The sequence below is a fragment of the Vitis vinifera genome, chromosome 9, assembly GCF_030704535.1.
Source record: "Vitis vinifera cultivar Pinot Noir 40024 chromosome 9, ASM3070453v1".
NCBI lineage: Eukaryota > Viridiplantae > Streptophyta > Magnoliopsida > Vitales > Vitaceae > Vitis > Vitis vinifera.
Window position 1 is genome coordinate 22,101,576 of NC_081813.1, and position 25,161 is coordinate 22,126,736.

The following is a 25,161-nucleotide window of genomic DNA, read 5'->3' on the forward strand; positions in this document are numbered from 1 at the left end:
TGGGCTCAGGGCGTTAGATAAATCATAATTAATGTATGATTTTTGATTTATTTCTTTTAAGCAAGTTCAAAATCATTGAATGTGATAGAAATTTATTAGACCTGTGTGGATTAATAGAAAATGTTAGGAAAAATAAAAGTGAGGAAATGAATTTAAATTTTTAAATTGGATTTTTCATGAAAAATGTGAAGAAAAATAATAAAATATAATAAAAAATACCATAAAATTTTTCAATTTTCAAAGTTTTCGTTCCTTTTATAAAAGAAATAAATAAATTTGGAGATTTGTTTTATAACTCTAAATGTGAAAAGGGAATAGAGGTGTTGAAATGGTAATCAATAAAAACCTACAAAATTTTCAATAAAGTAATTTACAAAATAAGAATAAAAATATAAAAAAAATTACAAAATATTGGTAGTTGGATTTTATGAAAATATTGAAAAATATTATATAAAAATTCCTAAAAAAATTTGATGCAATCAAAATTGGCCAAAACCCATAACAAGAAAGGAAAACCTACCTTTTTCTTTTCAATCCTAAACTTCAAATACTCAAATTCAATTTTCATACAAAATTAAACTAAATATATTTTTAGAAATTTTAAATAACTCTTGTTTTAGAAACTAGTTAAACTACCTTCATGTAGTATAATTTAAATTAAAAAAAATGAATTTACCATAAATTAATGAAATTATCATTCTCAAAAATTTAATATGACTAAAATAAATTTTGTTTTTTTCTATTTTTTCTCTTCTTTTTCAAGAAAATTTAGATCTAAAACTTTCCCATGAAATGATAACTCATAAACCACACCAACAATATAAAAGTGAAATCAGTATATATAAAATAAATCCGCAAATTTCAAAATCATAAAACCAAAATTCTATCATATTTAATTCTAGTAGAAAAAATGCAATTTATGGCGCTTGATTCCTTGGCGCCTCTAAAAAGTGTCAAGGAATTGGGTCAACCTTGGCGCTTGTAGAATATTTATAAACCGAGGCGCTTCTAAATATATATGATTCAATGACGCTTTTTAAGTTGATGCTTTTGGAAGTGTCATGGTTGGAAATGGAAAGTAACCTTGGCACTTTTATAAGTGTCATTGAAATGGAGTTCAGACATTGGCACTTACATTAAGCGTTATTGAATTTACTAGTATATATTTCTTTCTTTTTCCTCATCCTAACACATTACACTCTCATCCCAACCCTTGGAGCCCTAAGCCAGGACAATCACCCACATCTTCAACCACCACCAGCACTAATCGATGAGAAAATGTTACGAACATGTTGAAGGTACTCTCATTTCATTTCTTTTTGGTTTGTTTGCTTACCTAGAAAATGCGAGAAAAAACCATAAATTAGGTTTAAATTTTTTGAATCTAAAATCTTGAAATTTTTTGGATCCAAAATCTTGCATTGGTTGATTAGATTGTTTCAGTTATATATAACCTTCCGATTTTTATGTTTGATTGAGAAAAACGTGAGAGGGATTTGAAAAATGCAGAGACCCTATTTTCCTAAACCCTAACTCTTTAAACAATCCATTATTGAGGTTTTCTCCATTGCAAGGAACCTCGGGGTGCACTTGTTTTATCCATTATCAGCTTATAGAATTGACTGCATTTTTTCTTGGTTTCTCGATCCACTTTACTTAACACCTCTAGTGTTGCTCCTGGAAGGGGCAATCAGTGTATAGAATGATGCCAGTTGTTTAAATATGTTTCACTTGTCCAATAAATGGTTGAATTTTTGTTTAAGGTTTGGAGTAACACCATTGAGTCCATTATGCAGACAATTTTTATTTCAGAATTTCTTAATTTTCTGAAATGTTTTATGTGCAGTGTCTGGGTTGCACGCAGACCACCAGGCTATGCTTTTATCGACTTTGATGACCGTATGTTTTAAAGATTTTCTTATAATGGTGTTTATTGTTCTTGAATTTTCTCTATGCTTGAACCCCATGCCAACAACCATTTCATCTCCTTTCTCTAATTTCTGGACAAGTTTGTCTTCCTCTTCACCTCAATAATTATTATTAATTTTCATTGCTATTCAGGGTTGGAGACCTAATAATAAGAAAGAATATTCTGTTCTGTGTTGGGTTTTGGGGATTTTTGGGTTTCATGTTGTTGTGTTTCGATCGTGTTGATGTTTTTGTTTGTATGATGAGAGGGATGCTAGATAATGACCAGGTACACCAGGTCCAAAGTAATGGGTTATATCCCATTGGTCACTGCCCTGTGTGAAGGGATATCTGAGTAAAAGAAATTTATCTCTTAATGACTTCATCAACTGAGTTCAAACATAATTTAGTTTTTCTATTGGCGTAATTATGTCGTTAATTGAACTCACTTTATGGGACATCTCACCATCTCACACAAAAGCCCCCCAAAATACAGAAGAAAAGAGATCAGTGCAAGGGGCACGTGATTCCTTAAAACTACAAGATGCATATCTAGATTGGTAGTTATTATTATTATTAATTTTTGATAAGCAAAAGAGCAATAGAATGGGTATGAATTGGAATTTGCGCTAGCTTTGATTGCTTTTTTTTTTTTTATAGTGAAAAAGACTTGTAATTTTTTTTCCCTTTAAGATTATTGGCTACCAAATTAAAAATTATTGAATTTGCATTTACCAAACTTGGTATTAGATAAGAATTGCATAACAAAGTTTTCTCTTATGTTAAAATAATTGTTTTTCAAACTATGGAATTGCATATATATGAGTAAACTGATTGTACACTTAGAGTGATCAGATGGAAAGATGACGGTTATAAGTTCCTCATTACCTATTTCTTCCAACTTAGCTTAAATATATTATTTTACTCTTTCTAGTGTGATTCTGTATTCTGATTGTCTTCTAAGCCTCTATACAACAACTTAATTAGAATATTTTCCATATTTTGAAGTATCTTTTATTTGATAATTCAACTTATGTTTATCCTTTAAGTTTCTTTCCCTTTGTCATCCTCTAATTTTTCCTTGTTGTCTTCGGCCACTTGAATTCTTGATATAAATCTTTGGGAGTTTTTTTTTTGCATAATGATAGTTAAAAAAAATATTAATTGAATTTATTTTATTTTATTTTAAAGAACTAGATGATTTTAATATTTAAAAAATCAAATTTAAAAAATAATAATTTTATTGTTTAAAAAAATTAGTGATTTTAATATTTAAAAGTTATTTATGAATATCTTATCAACTTGAAAAGGTAATTTGTAAACTGTTTGAAAATTAAGACAATATTTTTCTATTATGGAGATTAATTTGATTTAATTGTAAAACGATCAAATTTTAAATTTATAATTTTAGCAATTATTGATTTTAATATTTAAAGGTCATTTATGACTATCTTATCAAACTTGGAAATGTAATTAGGAGAGCGTTTGAAAACTAAGATAATATTTTTCCATTTATGAAGATTAATTTGATTTGATATTTAAAATTTTAAAATAAAATTTTAAAAATATAATTTTATCGTTTAATTAGTTTGTTTTTATATTTAAAAATGTAATTTTAGCTTTTAAAAAAATTAGTGATTTCAATATTTAAAAGTCATTTACAACTACCTTATCAACTCGAAAAGGTAATTTGGGAAGTGTTTAAAAAGTAAGACAATATTTTTTTATTTATGGAGATTTCTTTGATTTTATATTAAATAAATCAAAATTTTAAAATTTAATTTTATTGTTTGAAACTTTTAGTGATTTAATTTTAAATTTAAAAGTCATTCATGACTACCTTATCAACTTGAAAAGGTAATTTGGAGATTGGTTGGAAAGTTAGATAATATTTTTCTATTTATGGAGATTAATTAATTTGATTTGACATTAATTTTAAACTTTCCTTTTAATATAAAATTTTAATAGCTTCTAAGTAAAAGGTCATATAAGTCTTTATACTTTATTTTTTAAAGAAGTTTCCCCTTTAGGAATTATATTAACTACAATATAGTAAATTAAAACTTGTCTAATACACTAACAGGCATATGAAAATCAAACCAAATTTTGATACTAATCTTGACTTGGTTGTTTTCATTTGTGCTCTTGTAGATCTTAGATTAGTTTAATTTCTTAAATTTGGCATATTGGATTAAGATATATACCATAAGTTTGGCATATATTTTTTTACTCATTTTATATCTTTTTTTTCAATGAAATAATTTAGATAAAATGTGTAATTCCACCTATTTACCTAAAAACTAGATGTTGATGCATGTATACACTATCATTTATTTTTTAATAAATATAATTAACTTTATTTATTTTTCATTGTCAGGATTGCAAGGTTTTGTCATATGTTGACAAGGTTTGTGGGTTTGTAAAATATAGTCTAGATTATGTGTTAAGAACAAGAAACCAATTATACCAATTTTATTATTTATTTCTCAAGTTAGTCTACCAATGTAGGTTTAGAGTACGTCACTTAACAAAAGCTATCCAAATTCGTGAGCATACCATATTTATGTGGAGTTTGTCGTAGATTTATAATAAGTTAAAAGAAACTTTATTGTCTTTTCAATGCCTTCTTCAACCTTGCGCACTCCACCTTATACAAAGAAAAGAAAGAGGATAGGTCATTTCTAATTTTTGTTTTTTAAGTGGACCTTCATTTAAAGTATTTGAGGTCTCTTTCAATATTAAATGTATATATTATTTTATTACTAAAAGTTACTCTAGATGGTTGAGTGACTACACAACTAATCCTAATTTGAAAATATAAAAGTTTTGAGTATTCTTTATGTGGGTTCATAAATGTGTTCTCCTTCCCTCCTTATTACGTTTCTATTTTTTTTCTTTTTTCTTTTATAAAAAAAACAAGAGATCCAACTTTCAATGTTTTTTAATAATATATCTTCATTATTATTGAATGGAATGAGATGTAGTGATTAGACAAAGTGGTCTTCTATTGTTGATACAGGAAAACAAGTTATCATTTTATATGACAATTAGGAGTAGAAGGTAATGATTGTGACAACTAGGAGTAGAGGGCAAGATGCACATAAGACATTGTTTTTAAAGGCAAGTATCTCCTCTATTTATAAAGGTAATCCACCACTACACTAGAAACTTCTCTCTTAAAGATAGAATAGCTTGAAAGGATGACTAAATAGAAGATAAAATTTTATTTCTATTACTTTACAAATTAATTATTTACTTTTATAATTGCATAGGAGTTATATGTTATCCTAAACAAGACAATGATACATTTCATGGTTTTATTGAAATAAAATATAAAAAGATGTTTATTTTCATATCCTTGGATTCTTATCATACACTTACCTAATGATTTATATTTTCAAAAACTTTGAACAAGCACCTCTTATCAACTCAATAAAATTAAAAGTCAAAGGAACTAAAATAAAAGTAAAAACTAATCAAGTAAATAAAAAATAAAAATATAAGAAATTAAAAAAGAAATTAATATTAACATAGTGATAGTAAGATGGTTTCCATCTTATTTGGACCTTGGTATTATTTTTAACTGTGCATAGTAGGTCTTATGTTATTCTTTTATTTGATAATGTTTAAAGAGTTCTTTATTAAAAGTCCATAAGGAGCTGCCCCAACTCCTATGCTTTATTAATTAGCTTTGAGGTTTGCATTTGTTAATATTGAAAGAAACTATGTGTTTCTTTCTTATGAAGTAGGCAACTATTATCATTGTAATTCTTAAAATTGATGCTTTTGATGTTACTTGTTGGGAACATGCAAGTAAGTCTGCTAGTTGAATATTCATGTTGATCCACTAAGGGCATATTTGAGTGCATTTTTTTCTTCTATTATTTTTCTTTCATGAACTTTATATCAATAAAATCAACATCGGAATAAACAAGAGTTCAAGTTCATTGCATTGCTTTTCAAATATATAACTTAATTCATTCATCTTTCATTTGCTTCAATTTTTGATTGACTGCCATTTTTATTTTTATTAATAAGTTTGAACTCGATAATGAATCAATTTTCAAATCTCATGTATGATTGTTTGAACATTCATCAGCCAGTATATGATTATGTAAATTTTGTTGAATTTTAAATTTCATCATCCGGTTAGATTTGGTTAAAACTCTTCATAATATACATTAGTTTTTCTTGTAAATTATTTTGAATTCATTTTCTTATAATTTTCTCATTTTCTTGTAGTGGCTATTTTGTGAAAAATTAAATTTGTCAATGTTTATTTTTATTTTATTTAATTAACCTCTTTTGATTTATGTTACTCTAATGTTATTGATAACCTCTTTGAAGCAAAAGCCTAATGAAGAAGACTTTGACAGGGATGATGCCAATGACAAGGTAAATGAAGATTTTTTTTTTTCACTATCAACATAGTATAAATCATTTTAAAATGGATCTTTTCAATAATTAAGGAAACTAAGACATATTCATGTGGTTGTTTACTTAATGATTGAGATAATTATCTTACTTAGTAGCAGTATTTTTTAACACTAATAATTTATTTACTCTAGTAAAACTTTTTACCTTTGACCCAATAAGAAGAATATTAGCATGTTTGTTTTATTGCTTTACTTGAACAAAAGCTAATTAACGTGTTGGATTATTTTCTATTCTCATATCCTCTTTGTTTCAATTATATTGGTTGTTATATGTATAAATTTAAAGTTTTATATTTTTTTTTATTTACAGCTTGCAAAGGAAATTGGCTTACAAGAAGAAGAGAAATCATTACAATAAAGCGATGTTGGAAATCATGAAGATGATATCATTTAAATCTTTAAGAGGTTGAACTAGACTTTTGTTGATGATGGTTTCTTTTTGTAGTTATTGCACCAGTATTTGTTCTTATATTGGATTTAAAAATTCTCATTGAAATATTTTGATCTAATGAACAAATTTATAATTTGTATACAAGTAATTATACTAATTATTGAAACTAAGCCATTATATATTAATATTTGGAGATATTTTAATTTGTACAATTCAATTTAATTTTATGATTTTGCTTTTATTTAATTATATAGGAAATTCATTATTTTAAAAACATAATACCAATATTATTATTAAAATAAAATGCTTAAAGATGACGCTTCTATTAAGTGTCATTATTAACATAAACCAAAGATGACGCTTTTAAAATTGTCATTGAAAAATAATCCAAAGATGACGCCTTGTATAAGCGTCATTATTGACTAAAACATATAATGACAGGGGAGAAAAGGACGCTTTAGAGAAGTGTCATCTTATGCTTTTCTTGACGCTTAAAAAACGTCATTAATTCCCTTTTTTCTTGTAGCTACTATTTTAAACTTAAATTTCAAGGTTTTTAATAAAATTTTACCTCAATGAAATAGTGATTTAATTTTTTTTTTTACTTTAATAAAAAAGTTGTTTTTTCCTCGGTTATCTTTTCCATCTTCAACTTTATTATAATACTCAAATCTAATTTTTTTTATACAAAATTAAACTAAACTTATTTTTGAAAATTTTAGATCACTCTTGTATAAAAAAACTACTTAAACTACTTTAATATTATATAACTTGAATAAAAAAATGAATTTATCATAAATTAACAAAGATATAATAAAAATAAATAAATATGACTTAAATAAATTTTATTTTTATTGATATTTTTTGACAAAACCATAACCTTTCAATAGCCTGATTGTGTTGGACCAAGCCCACCTTAAAGTGGGCGTGTAACAGTAAGGAGATAATAAGAAATATCTGCTACTCAACCAATAGGGAGAGATGGTGCCAACTTATATTGTGTTTTCCATTGTACTGGATTATTGGTCTTTGACACTACTTTGAAAGTTTATTTTGGGTGTTTTTTAGTCCTTTTTAGAGTGTAGGATCAATAAAAAAAAAAAATTGCATGAATTGAATCTTTGTTGTGCTCTTAATTCATGCAAGAGAATGACATCTTGTGGGATGAGAATTCTTTGATCCCTAAATTTTTTATATCACAAGCAACCAACAAACAAATTCCATACACCAATGTTTTAAAAACGTGACCAGCCAATCAAATTAGTTGGCTCTACTCGGTTTGGATACGATCTTGACGATTGGTAAACTAGTGGAACCAACTAGGTTTGGAACCGGTCTTGATTTTTTTCCATTTAGGTTAGACAAAAATTTTGGAAAAAATCAATAAGTGGAGATGATGTTGAAATTTTAATAAAATTTATCATTTATATTTATGTTCAACTATTTTTCGTTATAATATAGTTATAGAATGTAGTTGCAAACTAGAAGAATATACTTGGAGGAATGGTGTATGCTTTAGTGGATGGTGTCTCAAACTCAATTCCCATGGATAGACGAGTAAGAGTCAGAGACACAACAAATGGAATTGGCATTAAAACGGGTTGTGAATTATTGAGAAATAACTAGTCTCATGATGGACAAAGGAAAGATTGTGCTAAGAAGAAATGGGGTTTTGTTGCAGTTCTGTGTAGGTTGATGAGTTCTTCGGTCTAACATGTGTGATTTTCTCACTTTTGAAACTTCATTTTTGGTTTTGATCCATTTTAGAGAAGATATGTGACACAATCCAAAATGGGGTTACATTGTCTCTTGCTTTTGGCTGTTGTTATCATTTGTTGCCTTCATATGGTAGAATAATGTTTGTTAACTAAAACTTCTATGACCAAGTTTGAATTTGATACATGGATGGAGCTGATTTGTTTAAATATTCATGTTTTGGTGAATACAAGTCATTTTAATTGAGCAAAAAATACATATAATGTAGAAGATGGATAAAATTAAGTTAAATACTTACATAAAATTAAGATTTTAAGACTCTTCAATTTAATAAAAGTTTTGTTGTACTAAGGATTATGGGTTATGCATTCAATTTTGGGTAGAAGGAAAATACTATCCAAACAAGGCCTACATATAATCTAAAGCATTCTCATCCTTAGGAAGCCTAGGGAATGGATTAGATTAAATAAGTTAGCTCAAAAGTGATGTAAAATGTGGGTATGTTGTATAAAAACACACATATTTTCTTCTTGTTTTTCACCATTCAAAAAGTTATGATCTGCTTAATTTGATTGAAAAAAAAAACCATACTACTTTTCTTTTCCCAATTATAAATTTTAGCCACTTTTTGTCAAAATTAACCAGAATTCTGTATACACCAAAAAGGGAGAAAAAGGTCATAGATTTAGGTTAATAAAGAAATATAGTTGGGACAAATAATTAAAATATCTTACATTGGTCGATCATCATATCGTACTCAAATTTAATAAGTTAGTGGAGACATAACTAATAAATATATTTTCAAAGAGAATTTGAAAATTTGAAATTGGGAATTTCTTCTATTCATTTTTAATAATTTTTAGGGGCTACTATAAATTTTATCCACAAAAGGATAACGTACTCTTTTTTTAGTAGTTAAACAAGCTATAACCTTTGAGAATCACTATTGATCTTAATAAAGGTCCTTTTTATATTAAGAAATTTCTCTTTGAATAAATTAAAAGAGAAATTTTGTCTTTTATTGCAACTGTAATGACATTCACTTTCAAAGCTTGTAATTATACATAGAGCATATAAAGATCTACAAACAAAATTTATTACCTTCGCAGGTGATCTTTGGCATAGGTTGCTATTCCTCTCAACAACCATTTGACAATTTTATCCACAAAATCAAAGTAGGTCTCACTCCAAGATTTCCTTGTTGCCAAAACAAAATATGGAACTAAAATACCCATCGCAAATCCCAAGCCAACACTCAAGTAAAACCATTGATCAATATAGCCACCATCATTTTTGTCCTCAATAACACTACACTTTTTATCTAGATCTTCATCTTGGCATTTTGTGACCAATGGAGCTCCACAAAGATTAGGGTTTCCAACAAAGGCCGACTCATTGAAGGTTGTCATTTGCCCTATAAAGGGGATCTTACCAGAGAAATTATTATTCGATAGATTCAAATAACTCAAGAATGTTAATGAAACCATGCTTGAAGGAATGCTGCCGGAAAGCTTATTCCTTGACAAATCAAGAGATAATAACTGGTGCAACATTGAAATGCTTTCAGGAATTTGGCCACTGATGTGATTCCCAGACAAGTTCAAAACCACCAAACCAAACAATTTTGTTATTTCTTGGGGAAGCTCTCCACTTAAATTATTGTCGGATAGGTCTATGCCTACAACCAAAGAAAGAGTCCTGGTGTATGCAAGACTTTGACCTTTCATAATCACCACCAATCGTTCTTCATACTGAGAGTTTCTCACATTGTCATACAAAGGATATATATTCTTGTTATACTCCGGAACCATGGCTTTAAGCTCAAACAAAGTGACTGGAATTTCACCCATCAGATTGTTTTGTGCAAGGTCTAAGACATGTAGGGAGCTTAAATTTGAAAGCTGGGAGGGAAGTCTTCCAAAAAATACATTTGACCTCAAGTTGAGTATTACAAGATTTATGAAAGCAGTTCCAATCCATGAAGGAACCTTACCCGATAACTGGTTATAACTGAGATCAAGGAGTTCCAATCTTGATAAATTTTGGAAAGATGAGTGGAGCTCTCCTGAAAGCTTGTTGTCGTTCAGATGCAATGATTCGAGCCATTGTAACTGGCCCAACGACTTTGGTAGCATCCCAGATAAATTGTTATTTCCAAGGTCAAGAACAATTAGGCTAGAGCAATTACCTATGGTATAAGGAATGCTTCCAGTCAAATTATTCCTTGAAAAATCAATGATTTGAAGAGAGGTGATTTGTCCTATGGAATCTGGGATGGTCCCTGTTATTTGATTTTCCGAAAGGAAAAGGTAATTCAAGTCTAACATAGATTCACCTCTGCTCAGTGGGATAGGGCCAAAAAATTTATTGTGTGAGAGATCTAGTAAATAGACCCCTTTGATTGAAAAAGGAATAAGTCCCTCAAAGAGGTTGGAACTGAAATCAATCTCTGATTCACCATAAAAATTTAATGAATTTGGTAGCTGACCTTGTAACTGATTGTTGGAAAGATTCAACAGTTGTAGATTAAAAGAAATATTCCAAAACCACTTGGGTATGGAACCTGAGATGCTAGCATTTGACAAATCCAGAAAGGAGACCTTCTTTTGAGATCTAAGCCAAGTTGGGAATGAAGGGCCTAAATTGCATGAAGCCATACTCAGAAAAGTGATTTGGAATGGGGGGACCCAGGTGGAACTAACATTCAAAACGAGACCTGAATTTCCACCTATCCACAGAAACTTCAGCTTACTCAACTTTGAAAAATGTTCTTCAGAAAGAATTCCTGTCAAGGTATTAAGAGTATTAAAATAATTTCATTTATTTATTTATTTTATGAAAAATAAGAAATTTCAAGAGAAATGAATTTTCAGAAAATGTATAATAAATCAAATGAGTGGAAAAAAGATAATTTAAAATATTTTTTAAAAACAAGTGTTTACATGGAATCAATATATACACGATTACCAGAAGAAAATTTTAATGAATTTGGTAGCTGACCTTGTAACTGATTGTCAGAAAGACTTAATTCCCGCAGATTGAAAGAAATATTCCAAAACCACTTGGGTATGGAACCTGAGATGCTAGCATTAAATAAATACAGATAGGAGACCTCCTTTTGAGACCTAAGCCAAGTCGGGAATGAAGGGCCTAAATTGAATGAAGCCATCGCCAGATCAGTGAGTTGGAATGGGGGGACCCAGGTGGAACTAACATTCAAAACGAGACCTGAATTTCCACCCATCCACAGAGTCTTCAACTTACTTAACTTTGAAAAATGTTCTTCAGAAAGAATTCCAGTCAAGCGATTCCCATAAACTTCCAATACAACCACTTCAGAAAGTTGTCCAAAACTAACTGGGAGACTCCCATTCAGTTCATTCCATACAAGCCGCATCTCATTCAGATTTTTGAATGTCCCAAAAGAAGCAGGGATAGGGCCTTGAAGCTTGTTCCTGGATAGATCCAAATATGTAAGTTTTTCCAGCTGACTCAACCGTTCTGGCAATCAGCCCACTAATTGATTCGAGGACAAGTCCAAATACCCCAGTTCTGGTAAAGGACCTTCAGAACTGCAGTTTTTGATCTCTTCGAGAAACTCAGAGAAACTTCCTGCAATCATCATCAAGAGTATTAAAATAATTTGTTTTTAATAAATTGTTTTATGAAAAATAAGAAAGTTCACGAGAAAGGTAAGAAACTTTGCCGTCTTAATGCATTATCAAATGAACGGAGAAAAGATAATTTAAAATATTTTTAGAAACAAGTGTCTACATGGAATAAATTGAGAATATTGTTTTTAGAAATTAAAATTTCCAAATAAAATTTTGTTTCAAAATATAATATAATATTTGTAAAAATTATTATAAAAAAACTCAAAATTTGATTTTGAAAAAATATTTTAAAAAGGTTTACAAGAAACAAAATACATTATAATATTTGTAAAATTATTATAAAAAACTCAAAAAATGATTTTAGAAAACTATTTTAAAATTTGTTTACAACCAAAACCTAGATTTTGTAGTGTAATCTTTCAAATACATCAAAAGCCCTAAAAAGTCCCCTTTATTGGTCAATTGTGAATTGAATTTATGACAAATCATGCATCATCAAGAGTAAAAAATAATTTAATTTAAAATAATTTTCAAAAAAAAAAGAGAGAGTTTATGAGAAAACAATTTGATGAGTGGTGAGAAGATAATTGAAGTTGCTTTGATGGTTTAATGATAAAAGTAAGAGATTATTAGAAAGTCAGAATAATTTAATGCAAAATATTTTTTAAAAACAAGTGTTAAACTGTAGAACCACTACATTATTTTGATGTATCAAAATCAATAAGCAATAATAATTTTTCTAAGCCAAAAACGTACCAAGAAATTTATTTTTTGCCAAATTCAGAAATTCTATCTTCTTCCAGCTTCCGCTTAACAGTTGAGAGCAACTACCTGTGAGATTTCTGTTCCAAGATAGATCCAAGTGCTGCAAGTTAGGTAGTTCCCCAAGGCCAAGTGAAATTTGCCCATATAACTCACTAGAGCTTACATCAATGTATACAAGGCTGCTAATGTTTAGAAGCCATATTGGGAACTTTGACCGAAAAGAGTTGCCACTGATGCTTATGACAGACAATGAAGTAAAATTGATAGAGTTTAGAGATGAAATTGAACCAGAGAGCCCACACTGTTGTAGGTGCAACTCTGTTAAAAATGAAAGCTTGTTGAATACCTCCATCCAGTGAGATCCTACCATTGATAGGTTGACATAGTTCAACTTGAGATGCCTTAAGGAAACAAGATTAGTCATCCATTCAAGGTTCTTAACAAATAACTGAGATTCAATGGAAGAAAGATCAAGAAATTGCAAATTAGAAAGGTTTCCCAAGGTTGGAGGAATTGCACCTCTGAATCCACAATTTGATAAGTTCAGATATTGTAAACTTTTCAAAGATCCGAAGAATTTAGGAATTGGGATATGCTCAAATGAGTTGCCACTCAAATCTAAAGACCTCAAATATTTGAGTTCTATCAAAGAAGGTCGGATCTCCCCGCTTAAGTTCATTGAACTCCAATTTTCATATGCTTCTTCAAGATAATATGGGTTATGAAGATCGATTGAAATAACAACTCCTGTGTTATTTTCACAACCAATTCCCTCCCATTGACAACAATTGCCTCCTATCCATGATGAAAGCCGGTTGTCAGAAGAATCTTTGAGACCATTTTTGAAGTCAAGAAGAGCTTCTCGATCAGCTCTTAAGCAATTTCCCTCAAGGGTTTCACCCTTGCAAGCAAGATCTCTTGTTATTAAACATAGAATGACCAAAAGGAAACCAAGAATTGAAATTTTCACCATCTAAGAACACCTATAAAAACAAGTAATTAATATTAAGTTCCGAAAGAAGAATCAAAATAGTGATGAAATTTGATAAGTAATCAAAACTTCAAGTTATTGGATATTAAATAACACATAGATTTTAATCAATCATAAGTTAATAAGATTAAAACATGTCAAATGGATGGCATACTTGAACACAGATCCATATCAAACATGGTCTGATGATTGTTGCTTATCAAAACTATAGAAATCACCCACAAGAGAAGCTTAGAAGCATTAGGCAGAGGAAAACACTAGAGACAACTTGGCATTATTGGTAAAGTAAAACAAGACTAGTCATCCATTCAAGATCATTAACATATAAATCATAGGATTCAAAATTAACAAATAAATCAAAAGATTCATGGCTAGAAAGATCAAGAAATTTCAAATTAGAGAGGTTTCCCAAGCTAAGAGGAATTGCACCACTAAACCCACAATTTGATAGGTTTAGATATTCTAAATTCTTTAACTATCCAAAGAATTCAGGAATTGAAATATGCTCAAATAAGTTTCCACTCAAATCTAAATATCTCAAGGATTTGAGTTCTATTAATGAAGGCCTAATCTCTCCACTCAAGTTCATAGAAGTTTCATTCTCATATGCTTCATCGGGAGAATGTGGGTTATGAAGATCAACTGAAATAACAACTCCTATTTTATTTTCACAATCAATTCCCTCCCATTGACAACAATCGAGCTCTCTCCATGATGAAATCTGGTTGTTAGAACCTCTGAGACCATTTTTGAAGTGCGTAAGATCATCTTTATCATTTTTTAAGCAATTTCCCAAAATGGTCTCACCTTAACAAGTAAGTTCTATTTTTATTAAATATAGAATGATCGAGAATTGAAATTTTCTCCATCTAGGAACACCTGTAGAAACAAGTAAAATTAAGTTCCAACACAACAAGAAAAATAGTGACAAAATTCAATTAGTAATGGAAACAAGACATTAGACAATTAATAACATATTTAATTTAACTAGTCATTTGTTTAATAAGATTAAAAATTCCCAAGTAAACAACATATTTGAATACATGTCAAATAAAATATAATTGAAATCATCCCAACAAATATCAAATATGCTTTGATGATTGCTATTGATCAAAACATTCCAACTATAGAAATCACCTACAAAAAAAAAAAAAAAAACTTGAAGCATTAGATAGCGAGAAACACTATAAATAACTTGGCATTATTAGTGGAGTAGGATCTTACCAATTTTTTATTTTTTCTTTCTGGTGTAGTCATTCCTTTGGATGCAGAGACATATATAGAAGATAATTCAACTAGAAACCATGTGGATGATAGTGATAGACTCCTTTCATTTCTTTTTAGCAATATTTTTAAAAATAGACTAGACCAACCAATTGAACCGATTCAATTGTTGACCAATTCACTTTCCAATTCAAGTGACCTTTTCCAACCATTTTGGGCTTTTTACTTAATTTAAAAAGTTAACTGATTCAAACTTTTAACCCCTCCGACCTAACTCACACTGTGAAAAAATAATTAAATTAATACTTAATACTTTTAAGTTGTATTTAAAATTAAGCTCTATTTATATGTAACTTAAAAATCTCCATCTTAATCTATTAGCTCTTAATTTTTTAAAAAAAATAAAAAATACTTAATCTATCATGTTGAACCAAACTTTAACTTTGCATGATGTCAATAATAATAATAATAATAATAATAATATGCACATATAAACGATAAAGTCATTACCTCTATGAATTGGGTCAGGGAAAAATCTTCCTCAAAATATCACAATCTTCATGTTGTCTTATCAATATGTATACAAGTAAAACCAATAAGTTTATAAGTAATGTTTCACAATCTTATAAAAAATTAAGGGAAAAAAAATAAAATAATCAATAACACATCAAAAAACAATTTTAGCATACCACCCCAAAATAAATAAAATCTCTTAAAATTTTGAAAATTTCTATTATAAGGTTATTATTTCGGATAGAATGACCATGCCCATCAAAGTTGGGTTTGCACTAATCCAATCCAATCAATCAAATTAACTATTTAAAGTAATCCAAAAATTGTGGCCACTTTTTAAAGGCACTTTCGTCATGTCATGTCAAGGGAAATTTAAGGACATTATTTTCCTCATTCATTTATTCAAGGTTTATGCCGTGTCCACCAAGGTGGCCATTTTTTCTTCAATCATTTTTAATATATTTTCTTTCATATCTTGCTACCTTATCAAGAAAATTTTGCATTAGCTTGACTTTGACTCCATGTTTGGGTCGTCTAGATTAGGGCCCTATAATTGTCTATGACTTGTCAATTGCATTTTAAATTTTACAAGACTTCAATGAATATTTGCAAATAATAGATATTTTATATATTTTAATTTTTGTTGAAAATAATTTTTTTTTGGTAAAAAGAATTTTACACTACCAATTCATTTCCTCACATGGAAGTGCTAGGAAAAATTTTAAAATTACCTAATCCATTTGGCGCTTTTACAAAGTATATGAACTAGTGGTGCTTCGATGAATCAATTGCTTTAGATTAATTAATTTTCAACCAACTGAATTATACATTTAGATATAAGGTAATTTGGGTAAGTAACATTTAATAACTTCATAATTTCTTTATTTAAATCTTATAAAATATTTGAGAAGAAAATAAAAAAGTTACAAATTAAAACCACAATGAAAAATAGTAAGAAAAAAAATAAACAATAAGAAAACAAACACATAAAACATGATTAATGTAGTTTGCCCTAAAGCCTACATTCACAACTGAAGATAAAAAAAAAAAACTTCCAATATTGTTTAAGAAGATTATAATCCTATAACTCTTAAATCCTAAAGTCTAAACTAATTATACCAAGAAAAATGATTATTTCTTATTTGTTAAAATGTCTTCTCATATTTTCTTGATTGGAATATTTAATATAAGGAACTAATTATCTAATTATTAGAGATACATAATATTTGTAGAGATATTACTACTAATTTTCCTTATTCTATAAAAGGAATCTAATTATAATCACATGATATGAATTTATGAAATATTTTATATAAAGTGGTGAGGAATATATGTGGTAGACAGAGATATGAGAAAGAGTGAGAGATACTTGGTGGAGTTATAGAGGGCTCATTAGGGTGTAGATGTGAGAAAGAGTAAAGAATATTTGGTGGAGTAAAATGAGATGTTTTGACACCCAATAGTTGTATCTATTTCTATTCTCTGTACTCTTTTACATGACATAGTAGAATGTTATTTCTCATCTATTAAGGTAGGCATGGTTAGTCGAACCTTTGTGTGTGGTTTGCTTTATTTTTATATTTTTCTTTAACACATCTATATTGAAGTTGTTGTTGGCCCAATAAGTGATATCAAAGCTTCCGATGACATAACAAATATTTGTTGGGAAAATTGAAACACCTAAATACAAAAAGAAAAAAAAAAGTGAAATAAAAAAAAAGACAAAATATTTACCTAGTTCAAGATAATCGCCTACATCCATGGGAAAGAAAGATCAAATTAATTAATAAACTTTACACACTTCAAACTTTCTTGACCTTTCTTTATCCAAAACTCATACAACTTTTGACTATCTCTATTCACTCCTTGCTCACTTTTTCCTTCTATCTTAAAATAATATATAAAACCACATATATATAAAGTCCTAATCTTGATCAAGCTTAAAAGGGTATTTTACCCAAATACAAACTCTACAAATATTAAATTTTCTCAAAATAAATATAACTAAATAAATTGAGTCTATATATATTAAAAGACTTTTTTTTCTTCTAAACCCAAGAGACCAAGTCCCCTGAAAGGAGTAGATATCATTTTATTGAATTTTCATGGACCAAACATAACTTGCTTGTACAAGAAGGTAGAAAATTTATGACAATGAAGAATTTTCCACATTTCCTTTCATTGAATTCCACATCCATAACAAATGAAGACATTTTTGTCATGTCATGTCAAGGTAAATTTAAGGATATTATTTTCTCCATTCATTTATTCAAGGTTTATGTCGTGTCTACCAAGGTGACCATTTTTTCTTCAATATTCTGTCATGTCCTGCTACCTTATCAAGAAAATTTTGCATTAGCATGACTTTGACTCTATGTTTGGGTCATCTGGATTGGGGCCTTGTAAATCGCCTGTGACTCAAAAAATACAAAAATAAAGACTTAGAAACTCATGTCAACAAATTTTAACAAACCACTCCATAATATATGAAATTTCTTAAAAATTGTATTTTTGTAATAATAGTTCTAAGCTTTTTTCCCCTTTATTTTAAGAAACATTTGAAAGTGTCAATTGCATTTTAAATTTTACAGGACTTTGATGAGTATTTGTAAATAATAGATATTTTATATATTTTAATTTTTATTGAAAATAAATTTATTTTGGTAAAAGGAATTTTACACTAGTAATTCATTTCCTCACATGGAAGTGCTAGAAAAAATTTAAAAATTACCTAATCCATATGGTGCTTTTACAAAGTATATATAATTTAGTTGTACTTCAATGAATCAATTGCTTTGGATTAATTAATTTCCAACCAACTGAATTATACATTTAGATATAATGTAATTTGGGTAACTAACATTTAATAGCTTCATAATTTCTTTATTTAAATCTTATAAATTAAATATATATATATATATATATATATATAACTTATTATAAACAAGTTGGAAGCATATGCTCATTCAAGCCTTCATTTTTCCTTTTCGATTTGCTATAAAGTTGATTTTCTTTCCTAAAGAATTAAATATTTTAGAAAATTTTGAAAAGAAATTAAAGAAGTTATAAATTAAAACCACAATAAAAAATAATAAGAAAAATAAAATAATAAAAAAACAAAAACAAAAAACACGTAAAACATGTAAAACACGAGTTATGTAGTTTGCCCTAAAGCCTACATTCACAAACTTAACAAAGATAAAAATGAACTTTTACTATTATTTAAAAAGATTATAATCCTATAACTCTTAAATCCTAAAGTCTAAATTAATTATACCTAGAAAAATATTTTTTTCTTATTATCTAAAATGTTTTCTCATATTTTCTTGATTATATTGGAATATTTAATATAAGGAATTAATTGTCTAATTATGAGAGATACCTAAGATATTTTCATTATAATTTGCATGAAAAAGCCCTATAATATTATACTATAAATGTAAAAATCCACAATAATAAATCATATTAAAAGCCTCACTACATCCATAACAGCAATTTTTGAAATTATTTTAAAATATATACAAAATTGAACTTCCAATAGCATCAAACAAACTCGTAAATATTTCTCTCTCCTACCTTCTTAAAATTTTTGGTCTACGCTTGTCACCATGTCAAGTCAAAATCATGTTTAATTTTTAGCCAAACAGAAAAAGACTTGAGCCACTATCTTCACTTAAACGTTAAGTTTTAATGGAGACAGATGAATTATGGACCACATAACATATTTTGTCATCTTGATGAGTTGTAGGTCATGAACCAAGTTGCTTGAAAAGGACGGTAGAGGACTAAAATATTTCCTCACAAGAGCCCTATAATATTATATCTTGATGACTTCCAGCAAGTCAATACCACTTTCCCCACAAGAAGTCTTCAATGGGTCGAAATTCAAAATAAATGATTCATCTAATGTGATGGAAATAGGAATAATTTGCATGCATTTCTTTTACTTTATTTATTTGCCATATCATAACTCAAACTGTTTTTTATTTTTTTTTATCAACTTACTGTTGCACTATTCATTTAGTTTATCTTATAGAAATATATACACTAAATAATAATAATTTCATAAATAAAAAAGTCACCACCCAAAATATATAAAAAATTAATGTTTATTTCTAATTTATTTTTAATTCTGTCTATACCAGCCCTAGCTGCTCTCCAAGAATGGGCTTCAGAACACCAAAGAACCAGCCCAATATGTAGGCTTAAGAGAGCCTTTTCATGGGCTGGAACCCATGTAGGGGCTAGTCCAACACCGATAATAATATAGGATTAAAAAAATTATTTAATTGTAATCAGGTCAATAAGATCATGGTGCACTATAAAAACAAAAGTAATTATTATCCTTTCCTTTCTATGATTTACATGATGTCTTGCTTCATGCGACTACCTTCTTGAAATAAAATTTTAAAAATGTTGAAATAAGATGTAATAAAAAGAAAATATTTTAATGAACTAATTTATCTAAAGCTAATATTACAATTCCATATTTTTCATATCGTGACTCCAAAAAACTAGGTTTGTTTTTTCTAATAAAAAAAATGTATATATTTTTTAAATAAAAGGCATTGACTTTGGTTATAACATTTCGATGTCTAAAGACAGTATAACATAAAAAAAACAAAAGTAATTAATGATTAACAAAGAAACTAATTATTATTATTTTTTACCTTTTAGGCAAAGTCATACTCAATAACCAACAATGACTTGTTCATTTTTTAGCACCCTTTCTTCTTCCATTCTTTCAACATTTTCAGCCTCCTTGCCTTGCTTCATTTAACATCCCCTCCTCTTCATATTGATATATTGCTCCTTCTATCTCTTTCATCACATCCTTGTACTGATTTAACTTACACCCCTCCTTCAATTATCACTTCTTCTAGCACTACATTAGTTTCATTATCTATCAATCTTTCAATAATTTCAAGTGTTGGTTCCTTATAAACGCATTGGTATTTGACTCTAATTATTTATTTTTTATTTTTAGGAGAGTCAATATTTATAGAGTTTGTGTTTGGGTAAATTTTTTGAATTTGACCAGGATTAGGAAACTATTAGTTTAGGGTTCAACCCATAGAACTTTATAAATATGTGGTTCTACATGAGATTTCCACAAAAGAGCAAAAAAAGTGAGCAAAGAGTGGAGAGCGTATTAGGTTTTGTGTAAAGAGAGGTTAAGAGAGTTTGAGTTTCTATTTTTTAAATTTATTAATAAATTTGATCTCTCTTTCTAGTGGACCTAGACAATTAGGTCGGACCGTATAAATTTTTTATCTTCTCTCATTTACTTTATTTTTTCTTGTTGCATTTGAGTGTTACATGTGATTTTCCTAACAAGTGTATCAAAGCTTTCATTTTCTTAAAAAGTGCTATCAAAGCTCCTATTTTCCCAATAAGCCATATCAAAACTTTTGTTTTCCCAACAAGTAGTATATGATAAACATCAAGAGTCTCCACCAGAATAGCAACTAATTTGTTAGATAGTTAATCTTAGATAGGTTGCAACTGATCTATTAGATAGTTACCCTTAGATAGGTTGTTGAACCAATAGTTTGTTAAATCATTTTTGAAATAGCTTGTATAAATAGCTTGATAGTAAAAGTTCTTGGCATGTTGTTCTTGGTTGATAATATTTTATGGTATTAGAGTTGAGTTTTTCCCTCTAATCATTTCCAGATTTGCTTTCTTCCTTCTTGTTGGCTTGATTACAGTCGTTCTCTTCTCTCATCAAAGAACACCCACCGTCACAAGGCTACTTCAACCTAATTTTCCAATCCATAAAACACTCTGGACATAACTTCCTCACAATCTCTTGGCTTGGTTCAACCATTGCATATGTTGAATCATCCTCTTCCCATCAACCACCACTAGTGAAACCAATCTAGACTTCCTTACTTGGCGACATTTTTATTGCTTGATCCTGAGTTGGATCTACACTTCCCTTACTCCCGAAATTATGGGACAAATAATTGGATATCATACTTCTCATGCAACATGGACTGCTCTAGAGAAGATCTTCTCCACCTCATCAAAAGCATAAGCAATGTAGCTTCAGTTAGAATTTCAAACAGCTTGGAAAGGCTCCCTCCATGATGGAATACATACTCAAGTTGAAGATTCTCATTGATTAACCTTGCTACCATTGGAGAGTCGGTATAAAAAAGAAACCAAATCTTGAAACTTCTTGGCAGTCTTGGAGCAGATTACAACTCCATAGTTGCATCCCTTATAGCTCGTGAAGATGATATACCCCTACATTAGTTCACAACATTTTACTCACCTATGAACAAAGACTCAACTTTTAGAGTTCAGTAATAGAAAACGAAGTTATCTCTACTCATGTAGCCACACAAGGACAATTTGCTCACCCAAGAAGATACCAGAACGGGGAAACTAACTCCTACTTCAACAACCAAATTAGCTCCCACCATCATCAAGGAAGAGGACGTTCAGGTGGCCATGGGCAAGATCATTGAACAAATCTTAGTGGCAATGGTAGTAGACCTCAATGCCAACTTTGTGGTAAAATCATAGGTTTGGTATAAATTTTCAAGGACCTAATCCCTTGCCTACAAATCCTCTCAAACCTTCATCAAGCACTCCTAATAGCAATGATATACAAACGATGATGGTCTCTTCTTCTTTAATCTACAATGAATCTTGGTTTCTTGACAATATTAGCTAGGGCAACGCACCATCTCTCCCTACGTGATAATACTCTCACAAACACTCATCCATACCACGGCAAATACAAAGTCACAGTTGGAAATGGTAAGAAATCATCCATCTCACATGTTGGCTCCAAGTCATTTCAAACTCCTCACAAGTCCTTTCAGTTACGAAGCATTCCTCATCTTGCTACAAATCTTATCAGTGTTCCTAAATTTTGCACTAACAACAATTTATTTTTTGAATTTCATCCTACTTTCTTTCTTATTAAGGACTGGAATACAAAGAAGATTCTTCTTGAAGGAAACATTGAGCATAGCTTGTACAAATTCCCCAATAACCACATTGGTACCTCTTCAACATTCTTTCCTTCTAGGCACTTAGCTCTCATTAGATAATAAAATAAGAATGAGCTAATCAACTGATGAATTTAACAACCATCTTATTAAAGAATATATATAATTACCCAGATAGTGTGATGGCCAAATAGGATAGTCTGATGGAAGATGGTGACAACCTCTCTTTTTTTTTAACATAAAGCATAATAATTCCAAGTCCAGGATACTTTTCTTCTAATAAAGTGCTTGCTTTAAACTTTCCTTTTGATAAAGTTTTTGCTTTAAAGTTTAGTTACTTTTAGAGTCATGTGGTCTTGTCCTCTTATACAAAATCTTTTTCTTACCCAATTGCAAGAAATGATATGAGATAATGAATTAAGAATGAACTAATCCAATTATGGATCAGCAACCATTTTATTATATATATATAACCTATTCTAATCACCCCATTACCTAGATAATGTGAGAGTTATAGCAATTAAGTAATTCGTTTAATGTTAAACTTGATTGATAATTAATAATCCTTCTATAAATTACCTTTAAATTAGTTTTATATTAATTAACATATTTTTCTATCTTAATTTATAAAAAGCTACTCAATCAATCTCATTAACTCCACCCAAAAAATACTACATTAAGTTACAAAAGAGTTTGAATTACTGATTATCAATTCTTTTATATTTCATCCAAGTTGTTGAGTATGACACCTAGCCCCCTACAAGATTGAATGATCTTAGAATTACTATTTGATTATGAATTAAATGTTTTTAAATTTGATTCTTAAAAATTTTCTCTATTAAGCTAATAATTTGATCAAAACTATAAGGGAGTTGGGTTAAGACTATAATATTTCACTTAAGTTGTTCCTCCTCTAGACTGAAGTGGAATAACTTTCTATGTGTTAGGAGACCAAAGAATTTGATTAAGATTTAAGAATCCAAACTTCCAGTTGACGGAGATTCTATAGGAGTCCTATGTTTAGGTAAATAAGAAAGGGAGAGTTTCATGAAAGTCTGATAGTTGGTTGCACTAAATTTTGGTATTTGTCACGTTCAAGCTTAAGAAAATGTTGGATTAATTCGAGGAAATCCACAGCCTCCAATACTCACTGATTGCAACTGTTTTGATACCTTTCTCATTAACATGAAAGACGTTGTTTCCTAAGTGGGTTGCGGGAAGATATTTGGTTTATGGTACGTATGCTTAATCCTTCAAATTTACATATTGCTTTTGGTTTAGCAAAAATGCAAGAAGAGAATGTGGCTGCTCTTAGAAGAACTGCAAAGCTAGGATCAGTTCCTACACGTTTGGCTATTGGGCCTCCGAGCCCACCTGAAAAAAGGGCCATTGTTCCGGTCCAAAGATTATCACCTAGCCAAATGAAGGAGCGACGGGATAAGGGACTTTGTTATAATTGTGATGACAAATGGGCCCCGGGGCATAAGTGCAAATCAGCCCGACTGTTTATCATGGAGTGTGATGAATCAAGTGATGATGAGGTGCCCAAATCTGAAGTTGCAGAAGGGCGTGCGAGCAAGTCTAAGGAGGAAACGCCTATAGTGGAGATAGAACCCGGAATATCTATCCATGCATTAGTTGGGTCACCAAACCCAAAAACAATGAGATTCTTGGGGCACATTTGTGGAAGGGCAGTAGTAATCTTGGTTGATACGGGAAGTACACACAATTTCATGGACCCATCTGTTATTCAAAGGGCTCACCTACCATTTAATCCAACAGAAGGGCTCTCTGTCAAAGTGGCTAATGGGCAAGCAGTTCGTAGTGAGGGGAGTTGTGCAGCAGTATCTCTACATATGCAGGGTAATCTCTATACCATTGATTTTTACATTTTGACCCTAGGAGGATGTGATATTGTTTTGGGTGTTCAATGGCTTCAAACCTTGGGACCTATCCTTTGGGATTTCTCAAGACTTCAAATGGAGTTCTCAGTTTGAGACAAACCTCGAAAACTACAAGGTATGTCACCAACTGGTATCTCATTAGTAGAAGGAGAAAAATTTGGTAAAGTTTCTAGGCAAAATAAAAGAGGATTAGTTATTCAGCTTATTGATTTTGAAAATTCCAGTTTGCTGTCCATTGAAAATTCTTGTGAAAACCTGAGTGTCCTCCTTGTGGGCTACTATGCAGCAAATAAAGAATTTGTTCTCTCAACTCCTTTGAAGCTGGAATATACAATCTTCCTTTGTAAAATAATAATCCATCCCTTTGTTTATAATTTTGGGATGCAAGACTTCCTTGTTCCAAATTTTTAATAATCTGCTGCAATTTAGGATCTATAGCATAACTTGTTCTGAGTTGTTCTAGCCAAGTGTTAGCTGGTGCAGTAATAGCATATAGCTTCCCTTCCTTCTGATCTTCCATTTTTCTGGACAGGGCATCAGCAACCTTGTTTTCCTTTCCTTGTTTGTATTCTACCACAAACTCATATCCCAAAAGTTTGGTAATCCATTTTTGCTGAAGAGGAGTACCCATCTTTTGTTCCAGCAAGTACTTGAGACTCTGCTGGTCCGTTTGTATCTTAAAGTTGTGTCCTAAAAGATAAGACCTCCATTTCTTCATTTTGAAAGTAAGGGTA

General features: G+C 29.8%; 1 long non-coding RNA gene and 1 pseudogene across 3 annotated transcripts; one reads left to right on the forward strand and one right to left on the reverse strand.

Moving 5' to 3' along the window:
* Nucleotides 1-1,156: 1,156 nt before the first annotated feature.
* LOC109123209 (uncharacterized) lies at nucleotides 1,157-6,884 on the forward strand. Of its 2 annotated transcripts, none has more exons than XR_002030847.2 (4): nucleotides 1,157-1,298; nucleotides 1,847-1,899; nucleotides 6,256-6,303; nucleotides 6,655-6,884. It is a non-coding gene; the product is annotated as an uncharacterized LOC109123209 (long non-coding RNA). The 2 variants fall into 2 exon arrangements; XR_002030846.2 differs by having other exon boundaries at nucleotides 1,159-1,298; nucleotides 6,285-6,303; nucleotides 6,655-6,882.
* Nucleotides 6,885-9,441: 2,557 nt separating this feature from the next.
* Nucleotides 9,442-15,013, reverse strand: LOC132254335 (receptor-like protein EIX1; annotated as a pseudogene). The gene is made up of 3 exons (XR_009466626.1): nucleotides 12,822-15,013; nucleotides 11,452-12,063; nucleotides 9,442-11,236 (listed from the first exon to the last, which is right to left on the reverse strand). The product of XR_009466626.1 is annotated as a receptor-like protein EIX1 (transcript).
* Between the last annotated feature and the right edge of the window lie 10,148 nt (nucleotides 15,014-25,161).